We start from the raw sequence: 17,814 nt of genomic DNA, 5'->3' as shown, positions 1-17,814 counted from the left end.
GAAGTTGTAAATGATTACAACTCCGTTCTTCAAACTGAATGGTACAGAACTAAATGTAGAGAAATTTGCTTTCCCCTGTCGCAGAGTTGCAGTTGCCTTTGGTGTGGGACGTAACAGCGGGGTAAATTAATAACTCTGGTAATTGTCTCTAGCCCCCGTGGAAGGCGGGTGCATGAAAATAAGAAAAGTAGAAACATCCAGGCTCTTTTGAGATACGTATTACCCCCAGTCCCGTCCCTCCTTTGTGTGGAGTTGCTGTCTTGGACATTAATAGTTGTTCATGGTGGCACTTCTCAGCAACAAGTCTAATATAGCTATTTAATGAATGTAATAATATACGTGTGAAGGTCAGCAGTGCTGCGCTGGAAGGAATACAGATCATGCTGTTTAAAAGGGCTGCAAGATAGGTTGCAAACTACAAGTCAGATTTATTTCTTTGAAAATAATTACCAATCTCGCAGGCAAGAGAAGGTGCCTGCAGAGAGCTCTGTCCATGGCAGACTTGCTGTTTTAAAGACTCGGCACTCGTTTTAAATAACATAATTCAGTGCCAAAACGCTATTGCTCTTAGGTAGTTCAAAAGTTGATGTTTTTTCCCTTTTTTCTTTCTTTTTTTTTTTTTTCTTTTTAAAATCAATTAGCAGAATAAAAATGTCACCGCTATATATAGGCTGTAGAAACTCAACGTTAGTTTTCAACAGGATATTCTCCTAAGAGAACACAGCTAAGGACGGAGCCGCCGAAGGAGGCGGATGGATGCTGGGCTGCCTGGTGGAAGTAGCCAAATTCAGCCCTTAATTATTATTTTTCGACGTATCACATCATCGTTCCCCAAACTTCGGTCCCTCTGTCCTTTGCGTGCCACTCAATTTAAATGGAATAAATCCCAGGGGCAAGGAAGAGAACAAATCCTGGTCCCTGGGATTTTCCCAGGTGAATATTTTAATTCGAGATCCTAATTGCACAACCTTTTTTACAGTGTCAGGTGCATGGCATGTTAAATCTTGCTTTCTTTGCTCGTCTTTCTAGCTATTTGTTGCTTCAGGAAGCAAACCTGGGTAGGTGTGCACCTTGCTGGGGGATTTGAAAAGTGAAGAGGATGGTGCCAGTAATGATTAATTAAGATTAGCCTGTCCAAACTTGCAAACCTGGTAGTGGGAGCAGATTATTGCTGGAAGGGATGGACTGGGGGGGAATATTTACACAGAGAACAACTGTGGAGCTTGTGCAAGGCTGCTGGAGGTCCGTGCTAACATGGATGCAGGTGGTGGGTCCAGAGAAAGCCAGAAATTAAAGCTGGGGTGTTGGACTCCTGCAGCAGCAAGAGGCAAACAATAAATTTGGTGGCCACAATGAGATTTCTGCTGGCTTCTGTGGCCACTCAGGCAGTTGGCTAGGGTTTTGAGGGATTTTTTTTTTTGCTTTTAAGGCTTTATGGAGGATTCTTCCTCCTTGTGTCCCAAGTGTAGTGTTTGCTGGGCGGTATTGCTGCCGCAGGAACCTGCATGCCTGGATTTTGTTTGTACTCAAAATGCAATCGTAGGGATGGTTTGTGCTGAGCATGTCAAACTGGTAATGGATAGTGGTGTTTTTTTTAATCATTTTGCCACTGGTGCACCTGGAGATTCAGCTCTCGAACCGTGCGCTTCCTACCCCACTATCCCATCACCATAGTCCCTTTTCTCTGACTGTACACCTGAGAGGTAGGTGAGCATAAAAATCTTGGAAATAAGTAAAACCAGTTTGCTGGGCAATAGCCAGCTGTTACCTACAGCAGACAGGATTAAAGTGCATTTGGCTTTTAGTCCCTCTCTGTTCTAGAAAATGATTCATTTCATCCCAAGGCAGCTACCCCAAGTAAGGTGGGTGACTCCCTCTAAGGTTGCAACCAGTGGAACAAGGCAAGAAGGCAAAGATTTAACCCCCCCAATAGTATTTGCCTGCTGCTGTCCTAGCAATAGGCCAATGCATTTAAGTATTTTGCACTGTGTGGTGTGCAGGAGGGGTTATTCTGTGAAATAGGTCCGCTTCAGGAAAAAAAGGGAATGTGCTAATACTGTTTCTGCGTGGGATGCCTTCGGGGTTATCTCACCACGAGAGGAAAACACACACACACAGTGCCGCAGCCAAACAACAGAAATTCTCGTTTTTCAGCCTAAAGGACAACACAGGGTTTGTCTACTCCTTTGGGGATAAAGAAATCACGGGCTGTCCCTTTCCTTGCAATGCCCGTGAATAAACGTGGCTCTTGTTATTCTGTGCCTTTCCCATAAGGCTTTTACAAAAGGAGAACATCAAAATTATCTTCATTTTGTGGTTTGACCATCAATGCTTTGTGTCCTTTCATCTTGGTGTTGGGGAAGATGTTTGTGGTATGAGCCCTGTGGTTTGTGTGCGTTTGTGCTCAAGGATTTCTCCACCTAAAAAGGGTTGCTCTGCTGGAGTATTGCATCTGTGCCCCACCACCCCCATGTTGGTGGGAGATTTCTTCGTTAGACAAAATGCTAAATTGCTGCTGGGTTAGGGGACCCAACTCGCTTCCTCTTGCTGTAGAATGAGCTCTTAAAAGCTACATACCCACGTGAAAACTTCTCAAATCCCTCTGCATCAAAGGCTGGATCTCTTTCTTCCCTCCGTGGCTCCCTGTTGGTTGTGCACAAACATCTCCTTAGATTTTGGCTTTATTTTTTCTCTTGCCCTTCTCCCTGGTGCTGTTCCCTACAGCTCATCTGGATTGTGCAACCTGCTTGGCTGGAAGAGCAGCAGATGATGCCCGTGCTTTGCAGCCTGGTCCTGTTGCCTCACCAGGTGGAGAACCTTCATCATCAACACGTGGGATGTCCCCAACCAGCTCCCAGCCTTGACTTCTCAATTCCACCATGGCAGCTTGCACCCCAAAGAGGAGGTCAGGAGGCCCCAAAGAGGACCCCACCTTGCAGATCCTACTTGTGTCTGTAATTTAGACACAAACCAGATGACTGGAGAGCTTTAAACCCTTCAGATTTCATTCCTCAAGTCGTAATCTAGAGAGGTAGCGAGGCTGGTTGGCTGGGCGGAGTTGATTAATTTATAATTTATGAGTTGTTTGCTGTGTTCCCGAGTGTGAATTAGCAGGATTTTTCTTCAAACCCTATTTGAACTTGGTTATCCTCAATTGCTTGCTCTAAAAATTTCTCCGAGCTCGTATCATGATAGATGATTTGCGAGCGGTTCAGTGCCGGTAGCAGTTATCTGAAAACGGAAACATTTTGCCTGAAAATGCGGGCAGCGCTGTACACTCGTGTTGCCTGGCTGGACAGATATGAATTGCCGTTCTAGATTGCTCTTGACCTCGTGTTAGGATGTGCCTCGCTGTTTACTGAACCTGGATGCCGTTATGAATGATCCCGCTAGTAAATGAGTTTGGGAGAGTGCAGCACGAGGCAGGGCGGCAGGAAGGCTTCCTAAGAAAGGCAACAGCCCCGTGGGTATTTGTGGGGATTGCTCAGAAGTGCTGTCCTCGCCTCACTCTTGTCTCTGGCTTGTTCGTGCGTGTATTTTCATTTTGCTCCGAGTCCACCCAAGACTTTGCCGGAGTGCCCCCTCAGCCATAACCTTTAAAGCTGCCATTTGAAGTACAGCAGTAGTTGGAAAAGTGACTCTCTGGAAGTGACACGGTGGCACGTGGTTGAGGATTTCAGCCCCTATCCTGTTACGACTGTGTGATGCTTCCCTTCTTGCACCTCCCGCCCCGTCTTCAATGTTTAACAAACACAAAGCCTGCGAAGGAAACTGAGAATAAAAAATGCTCCGTAGTCCCGAAGTGAGGCGTGAGGGAAATCCCAGGGCTTTTTGAATCCATTTCACCTGGATTTCAAGAAAAGATGGGCAATCTGCCCGAGGCCAATATGTCTTCAGGTGTGCAATGGGAATTGGTCAATGCAGGCACTGGATGGGGTGGGACGAGCTGGGACGTTCCCTCGCTCTGGTTGACCTGCTGCTGCTCGAGGCGTTACACCAAGCACGTTTAATGTGAATTTATCCGAATACACAGGGATATTTGCACACATTACATTTATTCATTTGATGCTGTTGGTTTTAACCCACGTGCACGTTGCTGCTGCTTGGTCCCTCCCTGCAGCGTGCTCTCCTCTGCAGCCCTGCACAAGGCAATGCGTGTTGACCACGGAGGTGAAGCTGCCAGAGAAATAAAATGCCAAAATAAATCACAGGTGAGTGCTCGGTGCAGCCCAACTGGTCGGCAACCAAAGCTGGAAAATGCCCATCTTTGCTTTTGGTGGCTGGTTTGCTGTCGTTTGCTCTTCTCTCGTTCGTTGTTGTGTCTTTGTAGTTGGTTTTTCTTATTTTTTTTTACTCAGATGCAGTGCAAAATAAAGGACTTGAGCACATCCCAAAAAGTTCCCCCAGAGCAAGAAATATCGGCGTTTTTCAGCACCTGCCACAGTTTGAGGTTGCGACTTGTTTTGTTGCTTCTGTCTCATCAGCAGCTTTTTAATTAATGTGGAAAAGCTCCTAGATAAAGCTTTTTATCTTCTTTTTTTTTTTTTCCCTCTTCATCTGTCAATATAAAGCTGGTGAAAGCTTCAGGCCATGAAAAATGCCCCAAAGATGTGAATGGCAGGCAGGCCAAGGGATGGAGTTGCCTCTAATTACATCTTTCCCACCTCCAGTTCCCTGCCTGCTGGTCCAGCACCTTTAGGAAGCTGCCGCTGCAGCCTGTGTATTTTAACTCGGAATAATCTTTAATAATCCCTGTCATTTTATATTTATGTGACACTTTCTATCCGGCAGCATTCCGTAACTCACCCATCACACACAGAAGCAGCCGTTCTGTCAGGGGAAGACACAAAATACCAGAAGCTGGATTTTTCTGTTTAATTGAGGTTTCTAACCTTAATTACAGCGGGCTGTTGGTCCAGCAAACTTTTTGCTTCAGGAGGAAATCCATCGACAGCATTTTCACCTTACTAAGAGACATCAAAATGAAGCCCCGGATATTTTTTTTTTTCTTTCTTGTTTGGTAATGCAGAGAAATAGCAATTCAGAGTATGAATAATGTAGAAGGGATGCGGTAGTTTATGGGCGAAGCGAGGCAGTTCTGCTCGCCGAAGCAGTCTGAACGCTCCTCCAGAAAGAAACACCTCTTGCTGGGGAGGAACGAAGAAAAATGCGTTTGGGTGTTATTATTAATAAAAGACCTGGCATTTTGGAGCTCCTGGATGGTAATGTGGGAAGGCAGGGTATATGCAGAGGGACTGCAAAACGGAGCTAGTTACTAGCAAAAAATATTGTTAGGGGTCTTCTTCCATCCTGTAAAGGATGGAAAAACTTCTCAAGTTTTTAGGCATCACTTTTTTATTTGAACTTCCACAAAGAAGTTGAGTTTTGCATAAAATGCCCTTGCCCGGAGGATGTTGTTCAGTGGCAGCTTTGTGTTTTATTTTTCCTTCCTTGCTTCCATAACCTTTTTAGCAGCTCACGGATAAGCAGTGCCTTTGTAGAGACAGGGATGGAGATGTGGAGATGTGGATAATGTCCATAGGGGGAAGCGTGAGGAGTCAATAGATGTCCTCAGGGAAATTATACCGTGCTTTTCTTTTTCTCCTTGCCTCTCTCCTGCTTTCTTTCCTTCTCCCGCAGGAAGAGGTGGAGAAGGATGTGCACGTGGAGGGTGTCAGTCTAGCTGCTGTAGACTGCTTCTGGCCCCAGCTCTGCCCTGTGATGTTCTTCGGCATGTTGGCACAGCAGGGAGGTGCAGATGCATCTCGTGGGGATGTCTCGCCTCTCCCCGTGCTGTTTGCTCTTTGCTTTGCTGCCCTCTTGCAGGCTGGAAAACGCAGTCTTCAATAAGCTGTGGCTCTCCGGCCAGCGGCTGTGTCCAAAACATCTGGAGCTGCCTCCTTGCTGCTCCATCAGCAGCTCTCTGCTTTTTTTTCTTTTCTTTTGGGATGCCCTTCTTGCTTCCTCCACTTGTCTCATTTCTGATAGATATGAATTGCTGCTTAAAATTTAAAGATCCATCTGTCACGCCATGCTGGTGCACGGGGACTCAATGTGATGAGCAAGTGGACTGGGGAATTTCGAGGAGGAATTTGATAGGACTGGTGTTACCAGATGGGTCACCTGGTGGGGCTGTTAAAACCCCTGGCACTGACCTGCTTAGCAAAGGGGGAGTTGATAAAAGGTGAGCAGGAGGTACTGTATGTCAGAGAAGTCAGCGTGGAGAGCTTGAGCTGAAAATTGTGAGATCTTGAGTACCCAGGGTCATTTTATTTCAGCCAACCCCTTCCCTTGGTGCACTTTCTCAGCTGGAGGTTCCCAGAGAAATCAAAGCAGGTTGTACAGCTTGCTTGTAGACTTTAAAAAGAGGAATTTCTGCTGCATATAGCCAGAAAGACACTGAAATGACCTGTTAAATAGCCATCTTTTAAGAATCAAAAGTGGTGATTTTCTTTAATACTTTCTCAGTGGAGATCCATCCATGTACGTGCATTTGTATGAGAGCTCGTATCATAACTTACAGATACCAGTGACTAACATTGTTCTTAACTCGTCATGGAAGGTGGTTTTATCTGAACTCGAGCAGGTCTGAGTGCCATCTTTTGCACATTAGTAGCCAAAACCAAAGCTGGGGTGAGTACAGATTTTTTTTTTTGACTTCTCTCTCTGCTGTGTTGACGGCTTCATTTTTTTGAGCGTTATCTGATAGCGTGGCTTTCCGTAGGGTTTTTGTGCATGCATTTCTCTGTAGCTCCATTTTGCCCTTTTAAAAAGCAATTGGGGGACCCCAGGAGGTGTGTAAACACAGGTGAAAAAAGCAGTTTCTGTGCTGAAAGTGGTCATTTCAGGTGGTGGAGGCACATCTTGAGGGTTGATCGTGTGTTGGATGTCTTGGTGTTGTGAGAAAGGAAGGGATGGGCTATGGGGGCCTTGGTGAGTGAGAAAACACCAACTCGTAGGGGAATGGGGAGCACGAAGAAGAACATGGGTAACATCTGAGATGGTGGTCAGGACTGAAAAAGAATATATCCGTATAGGTTGTATAAATTCAACCATTTCATCATTTTTTTATTTTTTTCCCATCTTTTTGGGGACTTCAAGCCCCATCTTCTTCACCTGAGTATCCCTGGTCAGTCGGTTGAGGCTAATTTGGGTTTGGTTTCTGTTTTATTGGGGTGCCTCAGGGAAATAAATATGAGCATCCTTAAGGTAGGAGAACGGAGTGGGAAGACTTACATAGATAGAACCCAAACCTCTGATGGAGGAAGATGATGGGAGAAGGATGGAGAGGAGATTTATTTTAGCCCCACCAAGGTGAGGAGGCCAGTGAAGGCACCTGGTTGGACAGGAGCAAAGCAGGGTTTAGCAGTGGGGGTGCCCTGCATAGGGAACCCACCTGGGTGTGCTTCTGGGGCTGCTTTGCGAGCTGGGACCTTGCTGCTCTCCTGGTGCATCAAGGACAACCAGCTTCTCTGCTGTCCTGCCCCCTGTCCATGACTCCTCCTGGCCTTGAGGCACATTTGGTTCCAGCTGGTGATAATTTCTGTGTGGATCACTCTTTGCCACTACCCTATATTTTGAGGCATTTGCTTTCATAGAATCATAGAATCATAGAATCATAGAATATCCTGAGTTGGAAGGGACCCTTAAGGATCATCAAGTCCAACTCTTGACACCGCACAGGTCTACCCAAAAGTTCAGACCATGTGACTAAGTGCACAGTCCAATCACTTCTTAAATTCAGTCAGGCTCGGTGCAGTGACCACTTCCCTGGGGAGCCGTTCCAGTGTGCAACCACCCTCTCTGTGAAGAACCCCTTCCTGATGTCCAGCCTAAACTTCCCCTGCCTCAGCTTAACCCCGTTCCCGCGGGTCCTGTCACTGGTGTTAATGGAGAAAAGGTCTCCTGCCTCGACACCCCCTTACGAGGAAGTTGTAGACTGCGATGAGGTCTCCCCTCAGCCTCCTCTTCTCCAGGCTGAACAGGCCCAGTGCCCTCAGCCGTTCCTCGTACGTCTTCCCCTCCAGGCCTTTCACCATCTTCGTAGCCCTCCTCTGGACACTCTCCAACAGTTTCATGTCCTTTTTATACTGTGGTGCCCAGAACTGCACACAGTACTCGAGGTGAGGCCGCACCAGCGCAGAGTAGAGCGGGACAATCACCTCCCTCGACCTACTAGCGATGCCGTGCTTGATGCACCCCAGGACACGGTTGGCCCTCCTGGCTGCCAGGGCACACTGCCGGCTCATATTCAACTTGCTGTCTACCACGACCCCCAGATCCCTCTCTTCTAGGCTGCTCTCCAGCGTCTCATCGCCCAGTCTGTACGTGCAGCCAGGGTTTCCCCGTCCCAGGTGCAGGACCCGGCACTTGCTCTTATTGAACTTCATGCGGTTGGCGATCGCCCAGCTCTCCAACCTATCCAGATCCCTCTGCAAGGCCTTTCCACCCTCATTCGAGTCCACAACTCCTCCAAGTTTGGTGTCATCAGCAAACTTGCTCAAAATACCTTCTATTCCTACATCCAGATCGTTTATAAAAATATTGAAAAGTACCGGCCCTAAAATGGAGCCTTGAGGGACCCCACTGGTGACCGCCCGCCAGCGTGACGCAGCCCCATTCACCATAACCCTTTGGGCCCTGCCCGTTAGCCAATTGCTCACCCATCGTATGATGTTTTTATTTAGCTGTATGGTGGACATTTTGTCCAGTAGGATCCTATGGGAAACCGTGTCAAAAGCCTTGCTGAAGTCCAAAAAAATCACATCAGCTGGTTTCCCTTGGTCCACCATACGGGTGATCTTATCATAAAAGGAAATCAGGTTAGTTAGGCAGGACCTACCCTTCACAAACCCATGCTGGCTGCTTTGATGTCAGTGTTCCTCCGCTCCTAGCAAATACAGATATTGGGATCCTTTGTGATACACGGAGATCTAGAAAGAATGGCAAACCTCTCCTTTCTTTTCCCTTTTAGCTCTGTTGTAAATTCAAACCTTGTGTAACAACATCTCTGACTCCTTTCTAGGTCCCAGAGCTGCTGTAATGAAGAAAACCTGCAGTTGTTTCAAGCTGTGACCTAAAATAGGATCTGTCATCCCACATTTTCTAACTTTCTGTATGTGCAAGTCCCCTGGTCTAATGCATCTACTCAATTATTTTTTTTTTCTACTACTGTATATGCTACACTGGATAACGTTAAGGGTCTTATGTATTCTTGCATAAGAGATTTTTGCTTGTAGTCGTGATTTCCTGGAAGAAACACTAGTAGGTGAGATACCCAGAATATTTTAAACTCCCATTAGCAAACTAATGTTGTGGAAAGGCAAGAAAGATGTTATTTTTGCAATGTAATAAGTCAGGTAGAGCAGCGCTAATGCAAAGTTGAACACAGTCCTTCCTTTGCATTCTGTTTATGGAAAGAAAAAAAAAAAAGGAAAAAAATAAAAGCTCAAACAAGAAAAAAGAGCGCCACTTTTTAATATTTAATGGAGAAGAGTAAGGATGCGATTTATTTGCGTAACTTAAACATCTCCACAAAGACAGAAGCAAGGATAGCATGTAAATAGCTACTGGGGAAGAGGGTGATTTCTTTTTTAAGGACTTGAGGCAGGAAAGCTGGCATGTCTTTAGGCTCTGCTGTTGGCTCCAGCTGCTGGTTCCCAATAAACGTCCCAAAGGGAGCTCACTACCTGTGATTTGGGGGTTTGGGTAGGATCTGGGGGCAGGTGATGCCTTCTTTCTCTTAAGAATTGTGCTGTTTCTGCATGCAAGACAGTAGGTTCCCAAACTGGTCCCAGTAATCTAGTCAAAATTAACCTCTTAACCTTTAATTAAGGGTTTAACCTTAACCAAAATTAACCTTTTGGTCAAGTGGAGACTTCATGGGGCTTTTAGTATTTTCAGATTCCAGCTGTGGTTCCTACCTCTTATTGGTGAGTGGATTGAAAGTGTTTGATATGAATCAGCATTATCCCACCTGTGCCCAAGGGAAGCAATGATTTAGCACAAGAAAGGTGCTGGCAGTTGCCTCTGAAATAATTTGTTTCGAAAAGAGGTGTTTTGGCAGCCTTTCCACGCTGGGACATGCTCGGGATGCAGGGCTCCTGTGCTCGCTGACCTGGAGGGCTGGACGCGGACTCTGGCTTTAAAGAGCATCACAAAATGGAGTTTGAAGATGATGTTTAAAAAAAAAAAAAAAGAAGGAAGAAGGATAAGGAAAGAAGTGGCATCGTGTCAGAGACTTTAATTTTAATAGCCATTAAAAATACAGATGAAAATGGGGATTGGGCAAGTTTCAAGATGCTGGAATTGATGGGAGGTGCTTTATCAGAAGATGAGGGTTAGTGGGCTTCATGAGACAGCAGATTACTTCAGGGATTATCTTATTCATTTTTTTTTATATCATTATTTGTTGCTAAAAATATTTCAGGTGTGTCCCTGTGTAGTTTCGGTGCACCAAAGAGTTTGTCAATGCAAGCTCAAGACCAGTGCCCTTCACCCCTAGAAGATGCCTCAAAGGAGGCACCCAAATTAAGTGGTTAATTTGATGTCTGTAATGAAGGAAAGGCAAGAGGAACTGAAGCAAAGGCAGAGAAGAGAAACGAGTGGGCAGGACTGAGATGGGGAAAGCTGCTTATCACAGTTGCAATCAGCCTACTGCTCTGAGAAGAGAATTACGGAAACGCTGGAGAAACTCGATCAAAACGAAAATTCATTTCTGCCCCAAATCCATTTGTTTCCTGAAAAACGACACCGGGCTACCAGCGAATAATCAAGTTAGCTCAGCCCTAATCAGGGATGTCAGCGGCAAAATCATCTTCATAGAGAAAAAAAGTTGTTAAAGTAGCACCCAGATGCTAATGAAGATGATGCTACGCGCAGCAGAGCCGTGGAGAGGCTGGGTGACATTGCTTGAAGCCTCTCCAGATCTTTTCTCTCTCCTTCCCAAAAAATCCTCCGAGGCAGTTATGGGCCTTGCAGGGATATTTGTGCTGAGCTCTGCCACAGAGTGTAGCTCCAGTTATTTCAGTGGCAGCTGAGAAGTGGATTACAAAGCCAGAAGGACTCAGTATCTAGTCTGACCTTTGATATAGCAAATACCTTAAGTCTTTTTTTCCTTTAGGTATTCTCCTTCTGAAGTAAAGCATATCTTTAAAGTGGGGGAGGGAAATCTAAACTTAGATCATCCCTCATTGCATTTTAATTTTTTTTTTTAAATCTCCACAGTGGCTTTTTTCCAATGGTAATGGTCCCTGCCGTTGGAAATTATCTTCTGATTTCCAGATTGTCATCAAGTTTCAAGCTTACCTGTGATTAGTTGGCTTGTTTGGCTAATTAAAGAGGCAGTTAATTATTACTCCTGTGCTGGATACATCACTTTCTCGGTAGAGTTGCACCAAAATCTACCTTTGGTGAACCAAGACGTATAGCAGGACTAGAAAAAAATGTTATTTTCAGTAAGTGAGTAGTTCTCTGGGTCATCTTTTGATGCTTGATCCATGTCTCATTGGACTTGGCACTGCATCTGGCCCTAACACGGCCATGAGCAGGTGCAGCTTGGAGAAGTGTAGAAGTAGCCTCCACGTCCCAGCTCTGGTAATTTCATGCACATAATTAAAGCCTGATGTCGATAAATTAAAGCCTTGTGGTCGATAAAATTTTTAATCTGGGATCTGTTGGTCTTTGTCTTCGATTACTCAGGATGGTGCCGTGCCTTGCAGACTTCTCTGCATGCATCACGGTGGTGTCATGACCATTATCAGGTGCCACTTGGGATCAACGGGAAGGAAAATTCATCACAGTTTGATAAGCCATAGTTCCCATAAAACCATACTGATTTGCATATTTAATAGCTATTTCTTATGGCTGAGCGTTACGGTACCAGCATTTGGAGAACCAATGCATTGAGCTCATCATTCGCTGGAGAGAAAACCAGAAGGGTTAAGCTGGCCACTGCTTCAGGAAATGATAATATTCTCCTTTAATAACTGAGCCCAACATCAGCTGTTACTTCTTTTTTTTTTTTTTTTCTTTTTTTTTTTCCTCCTTTTCTTTTTCTGGATTTGTTGTTAGGCTGGCAGGCCGCTAATGAGCAGTGTATTATCTGTTTTACCCTTTAGCTTTGATTCAGCGTTAGCTTTTCTTCTGGAATTTCCTTGATTTTTCCAAATGGTGTCACAAATCAGCACTAATGAGCCAAATCGCTGCTTAGCTGGCTTTTTCAGCTACGTTGGTGCGGATGTTACCGACACTTGCTGGATTTAATCACATCTAAGCTGCTATTTTTGAACTTTTTTGAGCAACTGATGAGGTGAACAACAATTTCCACCAGCTTTCAGTGAAATTGTGCATTTGAATGTTTTCCAAATATTTTCCAAATGTAGAAAAAAGTTATGAATGTTGTATAACGTATAATGATTTTCCTGAATTATTTCTGAGTTCAGTTACTTCTGTCCTGTCCTGTACAAACTCTGTTGTGAAGGTTACCTTTTTCTTTTCTTTTTTTTTTTTTTTGAGATAAATGTCCTGCGTGCTGTTTTCTTTTTTACCAAACTGATCCATTTTTTCCCCACCAATTCATACACGAGCATTGTAAGTGTTTTGCAAGGTCTATGTTTCCCCATGTGAGATGGGTTGCCTTCCCCAGCTGAGAATTATGGACATCCAAAAAGGGGTACATACCAAATTCCTACTTATCACTGATGTTTTGTTCACCTTTAACGGGTTCAGTTCTCCCCACTCCTTTTTTTCCTTTTCTGCTTCATAAAACAGGCCTTTTAGAATAAGCAAGGACTTATATTACTATTCTAGATTTGTGTTTTTTTTTTACTTTATTTTTTTAATTTTTTTAAAGTGAACAAGTCACATTTGCCCAAGCAGCCACTCATTTCCACTTCTTTGATCAACTCCTCCATATCAAGATGAGCTCTAACACAAAACTCCCTTGAGCTGCACAATCCTTTCCGAGTTAGGAAGCTTGTCATCTGTAATATTAAATAATTCTAAGGATGTTTTAGTCCTGGCAGCAGGAGACTTCGAGCATCTGCCAGTCAGACTGAAGTCCCTCAAGAGAACTTTTTTCCTTACTCTTCATAGGCAAGTGCCGGTCTTCTCTCCTCCGTTTCATCCTCTTGTTCTGCACATTGCTTGGTTTGTCAGCAGCTTGGAAATCCTGCCCCGTGTGTCGCTGAATGCTGCTGCTTCCTTTGCTCGGCTCGTCCCTCTTGCAGAGGTTATAGCCTGGCAACATCACGTCCTGAATATGCAAAGACCACTCCACGTTTTGATGGTGTCCATCCATGAGGGCCATCAGAGCTTCCCTAATGGGAGAACTGACCTTCACTCTAGACGGCAAACAGAAATTGTGACCATCTGATTGCTCTTTTGAGGAGCTGATGGGTGAAATAACTCAGTCCTTTTTGAAAGGTTGACGCTGACTTACTGAATTTTTACGAAAATCGTCTTTCCTCTTCTACTGATGGTTGTTCTGAAGTGTAATGAAGTTTGCACGCCCGTCTGCGGCGCTGGCTGAAAAGGTCTAGGCTGACTTAGCCATGTCATGCATCAAAAAATTATGCAAATGTTTCTGTTTTACTTCGTTAAGTGAAAAGGCATGACAAGTTTCTTCAAGGGATGGTGGATGTGGCTTCTGCTTTTCCCTTGAGTAAAATAGCAGGAGGGGTTGGGCTGGCCTGTGGGGATGGAGGTTTCTGGCAGAGCCAAGAAAGAAAAATCCATGGGAAAAAACACAACTTGAAATTGTGGGCAGGTCTTTGTCCTCTCCAGAGGCTTTCAGGTAGCGACTGATAGGGGTTTTCTTTCCTGGGGGGATTCTTGGGTCTCTAGTCAGTTCATTATAGCTTTGTCTTGAGATGAACAAATGAGAGATGAAAAAATCCATACTGCAGTCAGAATAATAGATTGAAACTCATTTAAGAAATCCCAGTGTTTTAAAGAAATGTTGAAAGGTGGGGTCTCCTTTTTGGGTGTAAAGGTTATTTAATGTATAAAATAAAAATTAATGTAACTTTTAATTTAAAATGTAAAATATGTAGATTCACTTACATGAAAAGCTGAAATGTTATTCCGTGAAGGACAAACCCGTGTGTGCAGTACTGGCAAAATCCTACAAAACGAAATGCTTGAAAGCTAAACAGGCCTTCTCGTTTCGAAATGCAGATTTCAGACGGTTTAGATTTTGCAATCTGGAGTTTCCAGCTCCTGAGAGTCCTTCAAGTTTAATTTATCTCTGTTGGCTTCAGTGGCAGAGAGACAGGGCATACGTGAGCATTTTGTTTTAACTAATGCCTCTTCAGAGCAGCAGCTGTATGCTTCGGCAGTGATGAGATAAGGTGTGAGGCTTTGTAAAATAGTTGGTAAAGTCAGGGAGGAGGAGAAACGGCACCTTCTCTGCGGGTCTGCTGCTTGCCTGGACCTTAGGCATCTGCATCGGATGTTTTTTTAACCCAGCAAATTAGAAAGGTAGCTTTTGTTTTGGTGTTTGTGTGGGTTTGGTAGCAGTTATTAAGAACTTTTGCACCCTGAATTCTCAGAACTGTCAGCTGAGCTAGAAGAGGTTTCTTTGTAGACATGAGGCATTGTTAGTCCTTGTACCTTTTTTAATGAAATAGCCAAAAAAGGAAGACTTCGCACGCTCTTTCAAAGCGCTGAGTGTAACACTTAGAAAAGTCTTGTTCTTCTTCTGTTCCTGTTTGGACCAGCATGGAGAGAAATGCCTTGAGGATTTATCTGTGTTCACTTTTATATATATATATATTTCTAAAGCTGTGCGTGTATAGACAACTAGAAAGACGGAAAGAAAAAGGAGTTTTGCACGATAGCGAACTGAATACCTGAAAATGATACCATGGAGGAACACGAGCAGAAGCAGCAAGGGTCAGCCTGCTTTAATGAAATTACATTGTTTGAAGTTGTTATTTTAGAAGCTTTTCCATCTCACCATGCCCAAGAGCCAGTGTCACACGGTTAAATCGGGAAGGCTGAGTTGGTTCGGTGTGTTGTGAGACAGTATGCGGATACAGGAGGGATTCCTCAGTGGTTAACTCATACCAGGGGCTGAAGTTGTGTTTTTGACAGCTAACGTGTGCGACAAATGATGAAATGCTGTTCCCTTGCTCTGCCTACTTTGAGATGGAAGGAACATCACGAGCAGCAAGGCTGCAGTGGGAACGTGCTGTTTATTGCCACATTTTCAATACGTTTTTAGTACTGTTGAGTATGGGAGTCATGTCGTTTGTGAAATGCTTAGCTAAACATACTGCTTTCTCTTTTTCTTTTTTTCTCCTTTTTTTTTTTTCTTTTTTAAAAATGAGTGATGTTTTTAAAGAAGTGCACTTGAATTTGGTTGCCATGGCATGTGGCTGAGGGGTCGAGTGCGGCTCCTAGAAAGCACGGCCTTGGTTTTGAGGATGGGTGTTACAGATGAGATCCTGGATGGCTGATGACAGTTCCCATCTGTCTGAAGCACCTCTGGTAAGCAGGATGCTGTCCTAGGAGATGCTACAGTGGGGTAGCAAAAAGCTCTGTGCCTTTATGAGCGTAGCCAACTTGTAGACGTCTATGTCGCTGTGTACTACCTTCTTCAAGATAAATGCCATGAAAAGCCTGCAACGTTGGACAAATTTGCTCTGCCATATGCTTGTGGAGGAGTATTTTTCTGAAGCTTTTCTGTATGACTGGTAATCATAGATTGGTTTAGAGAGACATTTCTGAAAGTGTGAAGGGAAGGGAAGGGCAGCGTGTTAATGTGAATTAATTGTAGTGCTCATCAAGTCAACATCCAGTGGAGACCGATTCATTACCTAGTCTCTTCTTTTGCTTCTAAAAAGCTTAATGCTGCACTGAATAATGGATCCAAGGTCAGCTTTAAATAAAAAAATTGGAAGAAACCCCTAACATCTAATTTGCTGTAAATTCCCATTTTGTGGTAAGAAGTGAAACGGGTCGGTATGTTTGTTTGTTTTCCCATTAATCTGCCTGCAGAGATGCTAGGGGAGGTAGTTACTTGTATTGCACAGAGCTGAGAAGACCTAACAGATAAAGATCCAAGCTCAATTCATGCATCGTAATGGAAGGAAATGGTATTTTAACATCTTTTATTGGGTTACTGGGTACAAAGGGAAGAAGAAAGATGCTTAGCCTTGAAGAAGAAGCTATAACCTGGACCTTCATTCCCTGGTTTCAGCCCACTGCCTTCATGCTGTTAGCTCCTCTCCCTTCCACATCAAATCCAAAGGTACCAAATACAGCCTTGGTGCATACCGTGAAACAAAAGGGTTGGATTACTGGTGGTGTCGCAACCCTTCTCCTGATTAGCCTGGCAGGATTCTTTTCGGTATAAAAGACTATCCCATGTTCCTCCTCAGTATCAGCTGGAGGACGACAACCAACGTAAAGTAGATCTTTGTGTCTTTTATGTACAAACTGCCCCCTCCTTCTTGGGCAGTCTCAGTTTTGGCAAACAGAACATCAGTTTTTAGGAGCAGAAAACTGAGAACTTCTTTTTGGCTAATCTTAAATGAAAAAGTGGATGTTTTATCCTTGTGACACGTGATTAAGTATCTTTTGGTATCTGGAGACAGCGCTGTCATGGGACTAGACTGTTAATTTTTTACATGAATGATGGTGGTATCAGCCTGTGCTTATCCGAGCTAAGTCTATTTTAATGAACAAACTCTTGAACTTGGAATTTAGGGAATAACTTCGTGCTAAATTAAGCAAAAGGACAATATCTCTTTTCACAGAATTGTAGAATCAACATTGATTAATTGGAGTTACTTGCAGTAATTACAGATGAGATGAAAGTCTCTGTCTGCCTTTTTTCTTTTTTGTAATAACATTATATCTTCTGTGAGTTCTTTTTTTTTTCTTTTTTCTTTTTTTTTTTTTTTTAAAGGACAGGTGGAGAGCCTTTGCTTTCCACCTCATCAAAAAGAAGCGTAAGTTTTGGTGACAGAAGATCTGTAAATATTTTACAGAATTCAGCCGGGAATCCATCTGGACCATACTTCTTTTTTTAGCCTTTCGTTCTTTTATAGTTTCCCTTAATTTTATCTGCAGAGAGCAGCTATCTCAACTTTCGGAACTGAGCATTTGAAAATTGATTTTGAAACGTTCCCTGCAAAATAATGGCCTGGTAGAGGCATGTATTTCCTTAGAGCACTTTAAAATGGGACAACCCATCCCTGATGGAGCTTGCACATACTTCGTTTTCCAATGAAACAATTTTATTCTGAAGCATCCACAGTATGTACAGTGCCTGGTAAAGCGTAATTGATACAGTTGTTTATGATACTTAGTCGAAATAACAACAATATCTTCTGATTTTTATGAGCATGTAGTCATTAGGGGCTAGATTCTCATACTTTGTGCGGATAACAAATTTAATCCGTGGATTAAGGCAGCTCAAGAAGGGAGGCAGTGTTCAATTTGAATAAATATTCTTGGTCTCATCCTGGAATGAGTACCTTTTAGACACAACTCTTTGCACCCTCCCTGTGCTCTCATGATCTTAATTGCCTGAATTGTTTGGTGTTATATTTGACCTCAAACCATTTCGGTTATGCTCCAGCAGCAGTGTTTTCATTTCCTTTCTTACAGCATAGTGAGATTGGGTTTTGATTTGAAAGTTACAATGGGTTGTGTTTTTTTTTTTTCTATCTTCTTTAAATTAAAAGCCAGAGTTTTCATCTTTCTTACTTTTTTTTTTTTTTTCCAAGTTAAATGTGATTTAATCAGGTTATTTGCCAAGAGGAATATAAATGGTGGAGAAGAGGAGCTATGAACTTGGAGAGT

The 17,814-nt window shown here is 43.7% G+C and overlaps 1 protein-coding gene and 1 long non-coding RNA gene across 4 annotated transcripts in view; both read left to right on the top strand.

The window, feature by feature from the left end:
- The window catches only part of LOC137851866 (uncharacterized), a 29,544-nt gene extending 17,880 nt beyond the window's left edge, over nt 1-11,664 (top strand). Inside the window, exon 2 of the long non-coding RNA XR_011093552.1 lies at nt 10,430-11,664. This is a non-coding gene — a long non-coding RNA (uncharacterized lncRNA). The remainder of the gene's footprint in view (nt 1-10,429) is intronic.
- Nucleotides 1-17,814, top strand: part of TSNARE1 (t-SNARE domain containing 1) — a 454,966-nt gene that overhangs the window by 66,552 nt on the left and 370,600 nt on the right. The gene's annotated exons all lie outside the window — the stretch shown is intronic.

Source organism: Anas acuta, chromosome 2 (assembly GCF_963932015.1).
Source record: "Anas acuta chromosome 2, bAnaAcu1.1, whole genome shotgun sequence".
In the NCBI taxonomy this organism is placed as follows: Eukaryota; Metazoa; Chordata; class Aves; order Anseriformes; family Anatidae; genus Anas; species Anas acuta.
Note: the sequence above shows the minus strand (reverse complement) of the source record. Positions and strands in the feature narration are given on the sequence as shown.